The following is an 11,629-nucleotide window of genomic DNA, read 5'->3' as shown; positions in this document are numbered from 1 at the left end:
GTTCATGTTGGCTTCATAGATCCTACACTTCAATCTTTGATCCAAATCCCAGGGTGTCTCCCTAGGCTTCATCATGATCTCCTTGAATCCTACAATTGACTGTGCTTGAGACTTAGGTCTACTTAATTCTCTATTCAGCGCAGCTTTGATTTCTTCCAACACGGATGTTGGGTTATTAGTAATGTAATTAATTTACCACGTTGGTGCGTGGTCCTGCAAAGCACTAACCGGCATGACTTTCCTCGTTTGGTCATTCGTGATACCCTGAGCTTCCCATACAGCCTCCGTGACGAACCAAAATTGGTCTAGATATTCATTTCCTATGCCCTTGAATACAGGTAGCTTTACGGAGTTCGCCATGTTGAACAACAGTGGAGGTGGGGGTGGTGTGGGCGATGGGTTGAGTGGTGGGGGTGAGGATAGAAGTGGTGTGGATGGATGGGACGAGGATGGAGGTGGTGCAAGTATTCGTGGGAACCCTTGTCTTATCAGTCGAACAACGCTCAGTGGAGAAGACTGCACTGCTCCTTCATCGTCACTCAAAGGAGGCTCAATCAATGGGCTATACTGAGGACCTTTTCTTCTTCCATCCCTGAAAGATTTTCCACTTCTCGTAGCTCCAAACATCAAGGTAATGGCATGACCTGCTTTTCACAAAAGATCATCTTAATCCAAGTATATAGTGACTTCCAATACTTACCTCATGGTCCTTTAAAGAAGCAGTGCTCTACCTTGTTGTAACTGACTGAAGTATCGACCACGAACTCTGTGACAAATCCTCCTATGATGTGGTCAAGCCAATGGTTGACAATGCACACGATATTATCTTTAGAGGCTTCCAATCTCCGTACTAACTCTGATTTCCAAAGAATCAGATTGTCAAGCCTCCACCTTTCTTGTCCGTCTTCCAACTTCATGATCCACTTGTATAACTCAACCAGGAAGGAGCAAAAAAATATTTCGTGTATTTCTGTGTATATATATCTGTCCAACCATTGTTCTTTCGTCAATAATAGATTCTTGTTTTCTTGCGTAGCGAATTCATGGATATTTCTATCCAACCAGTTTTCGATCTCTTTCTTAGTTGGATTCAAATGATACAACATCACACATCTCGTTATGTAGTTCCCAATCCTAGTGACAAAACCATTTGTTGGCTTTATGGGCCCTCACCCAGGTTCAACGTTAAGCAGCCAAGCAAATACCTACACTACTTGCCTTTTCGACATTAATCCATGGAGCATGGACTGAAATCTCACCCGAAGAAGTATGGGGGGATGGAAGAACCAAGTTTTCACACCCTGAGATGGTTGTGATGTTGATCTTATACCCTAACCCTTGTTTTCGTGTAGGTCGATAAGCCTTTAGGGCTTATCGATGTACTTCTTCTTATGTTTGTCAAAACCTCTGCGAAGGTATCCGACTGTCCTTCACACAACCCTAGACGATGTTTCAAGAACTTATGTGCCTCTCTAACTAGGTTACTATCTTGTTTCCCAAATTATCTTAAGTATTAGCCAACTTTACCATGCAATTAAGATTATCCTTGCATAAAAATATATTATTACTTGCACTCATGTAACAAATAGAAACATGTATTTTCGCGCATTAACTTAACATTATATCTTAAACCCATCATTCAACATAGCATAATCAAAACATTTATAACAGTAGTAAAATAATGCTTACATAGATGGAAAGTACACAATAAGTTCAGAACACTTCTCTTTATTGATGATTCAGATTTCCAATACAGACTCTAACTGCCCTGTGCACACAGCTCCAGGGGTTTGCGCACTTAGCTGCATACTTCTACCCTAGGCCTCTGCGCACTCAGCTGTAGAGCCTCTTTCTCTTCTAAGACTCTCATTCTTAGCTCCAGAAAACCTATTACATCAGTGACTCATGACTACTGAACTCCTTTAGACTCTCTAAGTCTCTCCTTTTTATACAATCCCATGGTCCGTAGACCAAGGGCGGATCTCCGAAACCAGCACAACCTATCTAGACTAAAGGAGGAAAACTCTCTTTGAATTTAGATATCTTCGTGCTTCGTGACCACAAAATGCAAATACTTTACATTTATTTTATACAAACTTTGGGATTTTTGCCCCAAAACTTGTGTTTTTAACCCAAAAGTTGACCCCCAGGGGACTCGTTCCTGACAAGCCCCATACTTAGAAATAGTCCCATTGAAGTATGACTTCTACACATCATTTTTTATACACTTAGGTTTGTTCATAATATTTTCAATGCTAAGCTAGGAATTTTGGAGATCATTAGATGGAAATGTGAAGCATCCAAAATCCTGATCAACAACATAAATCAGCTGATTTATTTCTTTATCAGCCCTACAAATAGTGTTAATTAATTTTAACTCTCTGTATAACCTAAGGTGTTCACCCCAATATACATGAATAGCACCATAGGACATGTCAATCTGTAGATTTCCCCCTAATTTGGCACAACATGATATTGATAACAACATTCCAAATTTGGGAGGGATATCTGCGACTACAATGTCTAATACTACACTTTTTACAATGATTTGTGCTAAAGTTACAACTAGGTATTTTATCAGTCCGATATAAGGAACTTTGAATCAATGACCGGAGAATCCACAGTTTTAACATTTTTGTACCAACGTTTCAAATCCCAAATGGGATCCATCATCAGGATATGAGAATGATGATGACAGAAGAGCAACAAAGAAATAATAAATAGTGATGAGGATAAAACTTTTAGAAAGACAAACTGTCGGCTGAAATGATTTTTAATTAATTTTAATTAATTTTATAAAAAAAATTTATTAATTTGTTTTAAATTTTTTTAATTAATTTTAATTAATTTTATATAATCTAAAATTAATTTGCTTTTTAAATTTTTTTAATATATTAGTTTGTTTTATTAATATATTATATATATAATATTAATTTGATTTAATATATAGTATTAATTTGTTTTAATATTATTAATTTGTTATAATATAACATTGTTTTATTAATTTTAAACCTAGATCTAAATGAAATTAATATTAACTCTAATATGAAATTAATTTATACCTAGAACTAAATGAAATTAAAATTAACTCTAATATAAAATTAATTTATACCTAGATCTAAATGAAATTAATATTAACTCTAATATGAAATTAATTTATACCTAGGGAAAAATTAATTTTAGTATATTAATTTGTTATTTAATATTATATAAATAATATTAATTTGTATTAATATTAATTTTCTTTATTAATTTGTTTTATTAATTTGTTATTAATTTGCTTTATTAATATTAACCTAGATCTAAATGAAATAATATTAATTCTAATATGAAATTAATTTTAACCTAGGGAAATATTAATTCTAATATGAAATTGATTTTATACCTAGGGAATATTAATACTAAAATGAAATTAATTTTAATTAATATTAATTCCTAAATAATTTAATTAAATTATTATTAAATTATTAAATTATTAATATTAATTATATTATATTAACTATTATAAATAATTAATATTTATAATAAATTAATATAATGATTAATATATTACTCAATAGCAATAAAGAAATTAATAAATCCTAGATTTTAATGGAAATTCTATACCTAGACCTAAATGAAAACAAAGACTGAAGACACAAGAAAGGAGAGGGATAACTTACCTGCTGAGGCCTTAACCAGGGGATGCGCTTGCGCTTGCGATTTTTATTTCCTTGATCAAGGGAAGCCAGCTCCCGCTAATCTCCACGCCATTATCTCTGTTCAGATTATGAGGATGTTTGATAATTTCAAGCGCTTCTCTGATCTTTCGTCTCTGATGTTGCTCTTCCTTAGCGATAATTGATGCGCTTTCCAGACAGATATGGTGTTTAGTTTTTAAGGAGTGCTCTGCCAGGGGTGAAGTACGAGATCTTCCGTTCTTAATATCCGCGCCATGTTCCTTGAGTCTTGTCTGGAGGGAGCGACCTGTTTCACCAATGTAGCTTTTTCCACAGGAACACTCTATTTTATAAACTCCTTTAAGCTGATGGTTGTCGATATCATCTTTAACAGACTTCAAACTTTGTCTGATAGTACCAGGAGCTGAGAAATGAGTGATAATGTTTTTCTTTTTTAGGATTTTAGCGATTTTGTCTGTAATCCCATGGATATACGGTAGAAAAACAATACCACAATTAGGCTGGTCTTGAGCCTTAGGCTCATGAGACAACAACTTTCTTTCAGCTTTCTCTATGGCCTTTTTGATTTCCTGCTCCTTGTAGCCTATACTTTTAAAAGTTAAGATTAGATGCTTCTTCTCTTCCTCCAGGTGCTCTGAGTCGGAAATTCGAAGGGCTCTGATGGCCAGCGTGTTTAGAACACCAACCTTCTGTGCAGGGTGATGGTGGGAATCAACATGGAGGTAACTCTCTGTGTGGGTTGATTTCCTGAAAACCTTATGGCCCAAAGAGCCATCCTCTTTTCTGATGATTAGGACGTCTAAAAACGGAATGCTCTTGTTTTCTTCAAGTTCCATTGTAAACTTTATATCTGGAGAGATCGAATTTAAGTGAGTGAAAAACTTTTCGAGTTCTGCCTTACCATGAGTCCATTTTATATTGGTGTCATCGACAAATCGCTTCCACCAGGCTAGTTTCAAAGGATATGAATTCAGGGCCTTCTTTTCAAAGTATTCCATGTATAGGTTGGCCACTATTGGCGAAAGGGGGGACCCCATTGCCACACCGGATGTCATCCACCTCAGTTTAAGTGTCAAAAGTAGTTTTATTTATAGAAACGTGGTGGACGTCATGTTGGATATTCAAATCAAATTGTATTCCTTGTATGAAATCTTCACCACTGATAACACTTTGGCCTTTACAAATTTGGAGGCATCAACACCTATGTTACAGAACTGTTCTTGATAGTTTTCGAATGGGACAAATTTTCCATTAGAATTTTTGAGTATAGGGAAGCCCTTTTCTTGCAACACAATGAATTTCCTTTTGAATCTCTTGATCTACAACTCAAGATCCTTGCATTTGTTTTCTAATAGAAAAAATCAAATTCTTCTTTGTCAATACCCTCTTGACCTCCATGACTATTGTTGTTTTGTCTCGAATATTAAGGTCTTCAAGTTCCTCCTTGGTTTTGTAATTAAGTAACTTGATGATATTTTGTGCATCCTCCAGCCTATGTTCTAAATCCACCTTTGTGTTTTCTATGGCTTCCATGACTCTATTTACAAGCTCCTCCTGTTCAAAAATAATTTGTATGGAAGGCCACATATATATTATATTGACATTTGAATTCTACCAGACATTGTTTTTAGCATCAGCTAACATTAGGACTACAAAGGATTGATTTTCATATTTTTTCACCTGCTACATGAGTTTATAATTTTTCTGCAATTTTGACAAATATGCATTGCCAGTTTTGAGTTTACTCTCCTCCATCTCGGCCAATTTTACTGATAATTTATCCTTTTCTAACTAAACAACTAACAATTCATCTAGAGCTCTAGTAAGCTCTTATGTGGGCTCTGAAACTGTAGTCCTTGCTGAATTTTTTGCCTCTGTACTTGCACCTGATGTAGATACTCCTGCTACTTCCCACTGTTGTTTTTCTTTCAACAATGCTTCCATAGCCTGCTCCATTTTCTATATATGTGCATTCTGCTCCACTACTATAGTAAAATGTTTCTCTTTTTCCAGCTCTATATTTGCAACCTCTTTAGCTTGAGGATGCTCTATGGAGGGCAACTTCAATTGCTTCCTCAATGCTTGGATATCTGCTTCCTTATTTTTTATTAGCTCTTCTACTGCTTTAACATCTTTAGGATCATGTCCTAGCTTTATGACCAAATCCTCTAGAGATTTGATTCTATTATCCTTTGCAAATGAGGACATTTTTTCAATCTTTAATTGAGAGTTCATATTATTTAAAGATGACTATAACTTAGAAACAATCATGGTTGAGTTGGTGAGTGATGAAAAGATGAGCTCCCCTATCTACTTATGTAGATCAATATGATCTATTTCATGTATTTTCTTAGTGTCAATGGAAAATATGGAGGCTTTATAGTCTTCAACACTCTTGGGAGATGGCACTAGTGGTTCCATGAAGGCCATCTGGAATTGTCCCTTCTCTGCATCAAATGCAGAAAGTAGTCTATGCTGGGTTTTGGTTGTTTTCTTCCAAAACTCAAAGTAAGTAGAAGCCTTCAGAGCTTCATTCTTCAACTTTATTTCTCTGTATCTGGAAAAGATACTCTGCTGAGTAGAAACCTATGAACTGGTGGATACTGGAGATTGGACATTTGCTTCAATAGTAGTTGATTGTACTATTTCTTCTACTTGAGTAGAAGGAGTAATAGGTGTCCCTGATAAGATCATTGTGGTTGGTTTCTCTGTGTTTCCTTCATCTGTAGTTTCATCTTGAATAGTTATTATTTGAGATCTAAATAGAGGATTAATTGGAGAATCTGATTTTTGAGTAGCCTTAGGGTCCTTCTTCTTCCTTTTAAAAACAATGAACTTTGCATCTAGATTGTCAGAGTCTGTAGGAGACATTGGTTCTCTTTCTCTTTTCTTCTCCTTCTCTTTAGAAATAGGTGTCTGCATGGATGACTGAGTGACCAGTTGTTCTTCAACTTCCTGTAAAGTACCTTCTATCCATTCTTCTTGATTGGAATATTTCTCAATCTGAAGTCATGGTGTGTGTGCATAAGAGGTTCTTTTCTACTCTAACCTAAGTTTAGAAATAATACCCTGAGGATCATATGACTAGGAGAAGTTGAGCTTGAACTTCATTTGGCTCAAGATTGCATCTATTTCTTTTGCAACAACTCTGGTATTGATAATGTATGGTCCTATGTGTGATTTGAGTTTAAACTATGCCTTCTTCTTGTAGGAAACAAAGTGCACTTCATCCATGTTTAACATCTGCCTATTGTACTCCAATGCAAAAATCCTAATAGGTACAAAAATTGGCAATCTGTATGGAGGCAATTCTGATCCATAAACTCTGATTTCGGTGTAGTTCTGGTATAAATACTAGTCTCCCACTTTGGCTTGCTCTGATAGGTGCAAAATTTCTTAATCTCAGGAGAGATCCTTGGAATGACATCATTGCTTAACAAACATAGTGAGGTATACAAGAATTTTTCAGCAAAATTGGTATAGGAATACTCCTTTGAGTTATTTCTAACCAGAGAAGTCTAGTGAACGATTGACCACATATTACCTTCACTATCAGTTTTATGTAAGGGGAGTTTGAATTTATCTAATTGATAATATAACATAAGATAAATTAGGACTGAATGGTATTTGAAAACACCTTATAATTTGTAATTAACCAAATTCTCATGGATTTCATTAGCTAAAAATTAATTGTAGTTGAAAAGTAGAGAGGGTTGTTTACCAACTGCAAAAGTGGACAAAAATCCTAATATTATCTCATCTACCCACTGATCAGTATAGTATCCAAGCAATCGAGTTACCATGGAAATGACTTGCTTGGACATCTCAGGAAAGATAGAAGCTGGATATGGGGGACTAGTCCTAGGCAGCTCAACATTCTTAAGAAGGAAATTTTTGAATATCTAGGCTCTTTGAGGGAAAGTGAGTTTGTTATACAATTCCATTAAGATTTCAATAGAAAAAGGGTGATGGGAAGGCTCATATTTAATTTGTAGGGCTTGACAGATGCTTTCAGGAGAAACAGAGAAGATAACTTCATTACTTTGGGAAATGACGACCCTTTGACTAGGTAAATACCTAAAGTGACACTAGACAGAGAATTCTGGGAAGAAATGAGTTTGGGGGAAGACAAACTGTGGGAGAAAGGATTCCCATATGTTTAATTCATCACTCTTGTCTAGATACTTTTTCTTGGCCTAATTGTGTAGCTCATAAAGGTAAAGTTGTGAAATGGTTTCTGCTGTTTTATGTTGAGTGGCTACTAAAGGGGCTTTGTCGAAGTATGGGACTGGGGGAATAAGGGGATTGTTCTATGTGGCATTTCCCTTTTCCTTTTAGTTTGACATTATTGAAGATGAGAATTAGGTATAGAAGGAAAATGTTAAGAAGATTTAGATGAAAAAAATTGACAGAATAAGGCTTCAAATAAAAGAAAATTTTAAGCACAGTGTTGCCCGCGAAAGTTGTCGACTGTACATTGAGAGAATTGATTTTGAACATTGATAGTTCATGCCTGAGAGTTTCTTCATTCTATAGAATCAGATAGCTAGCAAAGGAACTAAATAATTGGCGTTACAGGGTTTTATATAATCAAGTGAATCAAGTGCATAATGGCCAATCAAATGTCTTTGGAGCGAGGGCTTAATTAACAAAAATGGGTATATGGCAGGAATAAATGTTGTAATGTTCATAAGATCTCACGAGAGATTTCGAATGCTAACAGATAAGTGACATGGAAGGATGATGATGTGGTAGGATGGGTGGCAAGAGTCGAGTGGTAGGAGGTAACGGTTATGTGGTGGAGGGAATGACACTTGGCGAGAGATGGTTGGTGAAGGATATAATCGTTGGTGGGAGCGGAAGTGGTTTTTCAAGGGGGTGTCAGTGGTTTATGGTATTGGGTGGTGGTTGAGGGGAAAGTACCCCTGGGGTCCTTTGGGTTAAGACTCTACCAGACTGAAAATTGCTTATTCAAAGAAACACACACACAGCCATTATCTTTACTGTAAGCAAATTCTAATGTTGAGGGTACGTACCTAAGGTCCTACGTTCGAGAAGGCCTTTAGGGTCCAAACCCTGCTTGGAGTTCCCTTCTTCTCCTTTGACCTGTAAAACGAACAAATCAAAGAACACAGCAGTACATGGACAAATACCTATACGAAAACCATCTTCATGCTATAAAGTTAGTTATAAAAATCTTTAAGTAACTACTTGCATAAGAATTCAAAACAAGAATCTCATAAGCACAAAGAAAGATTGTTTCGGGAACCAAGACGTGTTTCTTTATATAAAGGCAAGTAAAGTACATATAACGGAAAGATTTCACTTGAAACACCTTCAGCAGGCTCCAAGCAAAGCTTCCTCCCGGATTCGTTCCAGCCTCAAGCCTCCAACAAGAGCTCCTTCCAAGTCTTACTCAATGGTGATATAAAGAATGAATGATCACCAATACACATGGAAACAAGGGTTTCCTATGCAAAATGGGGGAAGTGCAGAAGGCACCAAGGACTTCAGACCTGGTCTAAGGGGAAAATCTCAGCATAATAATCTTGCTCTCTCTTCTCTCTCCCTTAGGCCTTCCCTTTGATATCTTTTTATACCATCTCCAAAGTAGTTTTTTAGTTAGGAGTTGGTTGGGAACAATTGGGCCATGGGCACTAACAGGTGATCAGCAGGTAAAACCCGCGATCTCAGCCCGAAAATAAGGAATTATTTATTTTTTAAAGTGTTTTAATACATACACGCGGGTTGGGTATACACAGACCCGCGTGTACACGCGTTTAACTCAGGGCAATGTCACGTATAAGGGATAAAACACTATTTTTAAAATTTTAGGACCAGGTCTGGAAGGAGGGGTTGCCCTAGGCCATGAGTGCAGCATCACAAACCATAAGAGTGAGATCTGGAGCTATAACAGATGCCCCCTAATATATGAGGTCAGAAGGGGAACATGATGGCCGAAATATATTATGTAAGTACATGGAAAGGAAGTCTGTCGAGAAACTGAGGAGGACTTCACCAGAATTCAGCCTGCCAAGCCACCAAGAGGAGATCAGAAAGAAACACTGTCTGAGGCGGGCATACCCATGCTCAGAAAAAGTAAAGCATGTCGGCATATCAAGTACAAGCGGATCCACTAAGTATACAAGTATAAATGACTGGAAGATACATAATGGATCATCTGATCATAATGAGCAAGTACATGTCTGAATATCACATATAAGACTGTCAATGATGCTGAAAGATGCAACGGATCACTGATATCAAAGACTGATCCCAAAAGGTACCAACTGAACATGATGGAATAGGATGGTACTACACTGCAAACTCAGGTGCCAGCATATAGAATGTCGCCATGACTGACTGCAACATATAAGGTGGAGTGGTATCAACTAGCAACAACAGGAGCAACTGTCAAGTGAACCAATAAATGCTGATACAACCTGAGGTCTTCACCGACCGCCGTGGTACATTTCTACACCATGGGAATAAATGATCTGAAGTCGACCATGTGAGAAATCGTTTGATTACCGTTCATTGATGTATACCGTTAACAAACGCGAGACTACTCACCGATAATGATAATGAGCGTCAAGGTACCCAGTACAATCCAACAAGTGTGAATAGATGAGCTGAAGTCGAACACCTGTAAGAATCTATCGATCAGGAGACAATGATGGTTTCCCACTGTCGATAGCGAAGGATCTGCCACTAATGACTGCAAACCCCAAGGTACTGCCAAATGGACTCTAGATCTTTGCCCCAGAGCAATGAGTCGGAGCCGATAGGGAAAGATCCGCTAGAAGGAAGGCATTAAGGCATCCTCCATCAATCTAGCGCGAGTGTAACCCGTAGGCCAATAATGTGGAAGGAATCGGACGAAAAAGATGTAGTAACCCAACCGAAGTACGTTTTCGGCGTACACAAGATGTGGCTAGCGCACGGCAGAAACCCTCTAAACCAACCAATAATGAAAGCTGACACAGAGGCGAGGTATCCACCAATAGGGTCAAATGGAAACCAAGGTACTGTACGAATCCCAATGTGTGATAATGTATGCTGATGTCGAACACAAGGGAAACCACTCAGTCAAAGACCCATGATACTGATCGATGCTGAGCACAAGGTGACCTATCAATAATGAAAATAGGGCCAGGGTGCGGCTCTAGGCCTATCCTCAGAGCAAGGTGTCGTCGTCGATAAGGACAAGACCAGCCAGCAAGAAGTCAATGGGGACCTTCTCAAACCGGCATGAGTAAAGGACTAATATAACTGATGTGATGATAGACATGACACTGACAACCAGGGATGGCCGACTGAAAAATGAGTCAAGAGACACCGCAGAAAGGCCGACTCAGGCTAACTTCCCTTGAAAAAAAGCACGACTCAATGTGACTATGTGGCAGCATATGATGACTCTGTATAAGTTCGCCATGCAGGAGGCACGAACGAACCCTCCATAAGATTGGAAGAGATAACCAATCGGGGGAGAACTGACTCAATAACAAGGTTATCGCATACCTAAGTCAAACTAAATCCCACCCATGCGGAGGAGACTTTGTTTTGAGTGCTTTGTTCAAGGGCGACACGACTGACTCTAGCTGCCAACAATAAATGGAAATAATGTCTCGTTCCCGCTCTTTTTGGAATATTTAATTTTTTTGTCTTTTTCTGTTAAGCCGGAAAAAGAATAAAAGAATGCTATGGTACAGTGGAAAGAACGAGTGTCGGTGAAACAGATGATCTAGTTCCTGGGAAAGGAACGTTCCTATGCTCAATGCAGGGAGGTGAAAACTGGTCAGCGACACTCAGAGGTATGTTCCTTCCACAGATCAGGGTATGTCAAGTTGCAGAAGTCAAAGGTATGCAAGGTTGATTTTGCAGACGTCATGGTCAAAAGTTGGCTTAAACACGAGTCCAAGTGAAGCCGGCTCTAGGCCAAAAGGGGC

At 37.7% G+C, this 11,629-nt stretch overlaps 1 pseudogene; it reads left to right on the top strand.

The window, feature by feature from the left end:
• The first annotated feature begins 358 nt into the window (after positions 1-358).
• LOC149176260 (uncharacterized) overlaps positions 359-11,629 on the top strand; it is a 134,406-nt pseudogene continuing 123,135 nt past the window's right edge.

This window comes from Pinus tabuliformis, chromosome 4_1, assembly GCF_031772625.1.
Source record: "Pinus tabuliformis cultivar Carrire ecotype Pingquan chromosome 4_1, CPIR1, whole genome shotgun sequence".
NCBI classification, from domain to species: Eukaryota; Viridiplantae; Streptophyta; class Pinopsida; order Pinales; family Pinaceae; genus Pinus; species Pinus tabuliformis.
The sequence above is the reverse complement of the archived record's forward strand: the minus strand, read 5'-3'. Positions and strand labels throughout refer to the sequence as shown.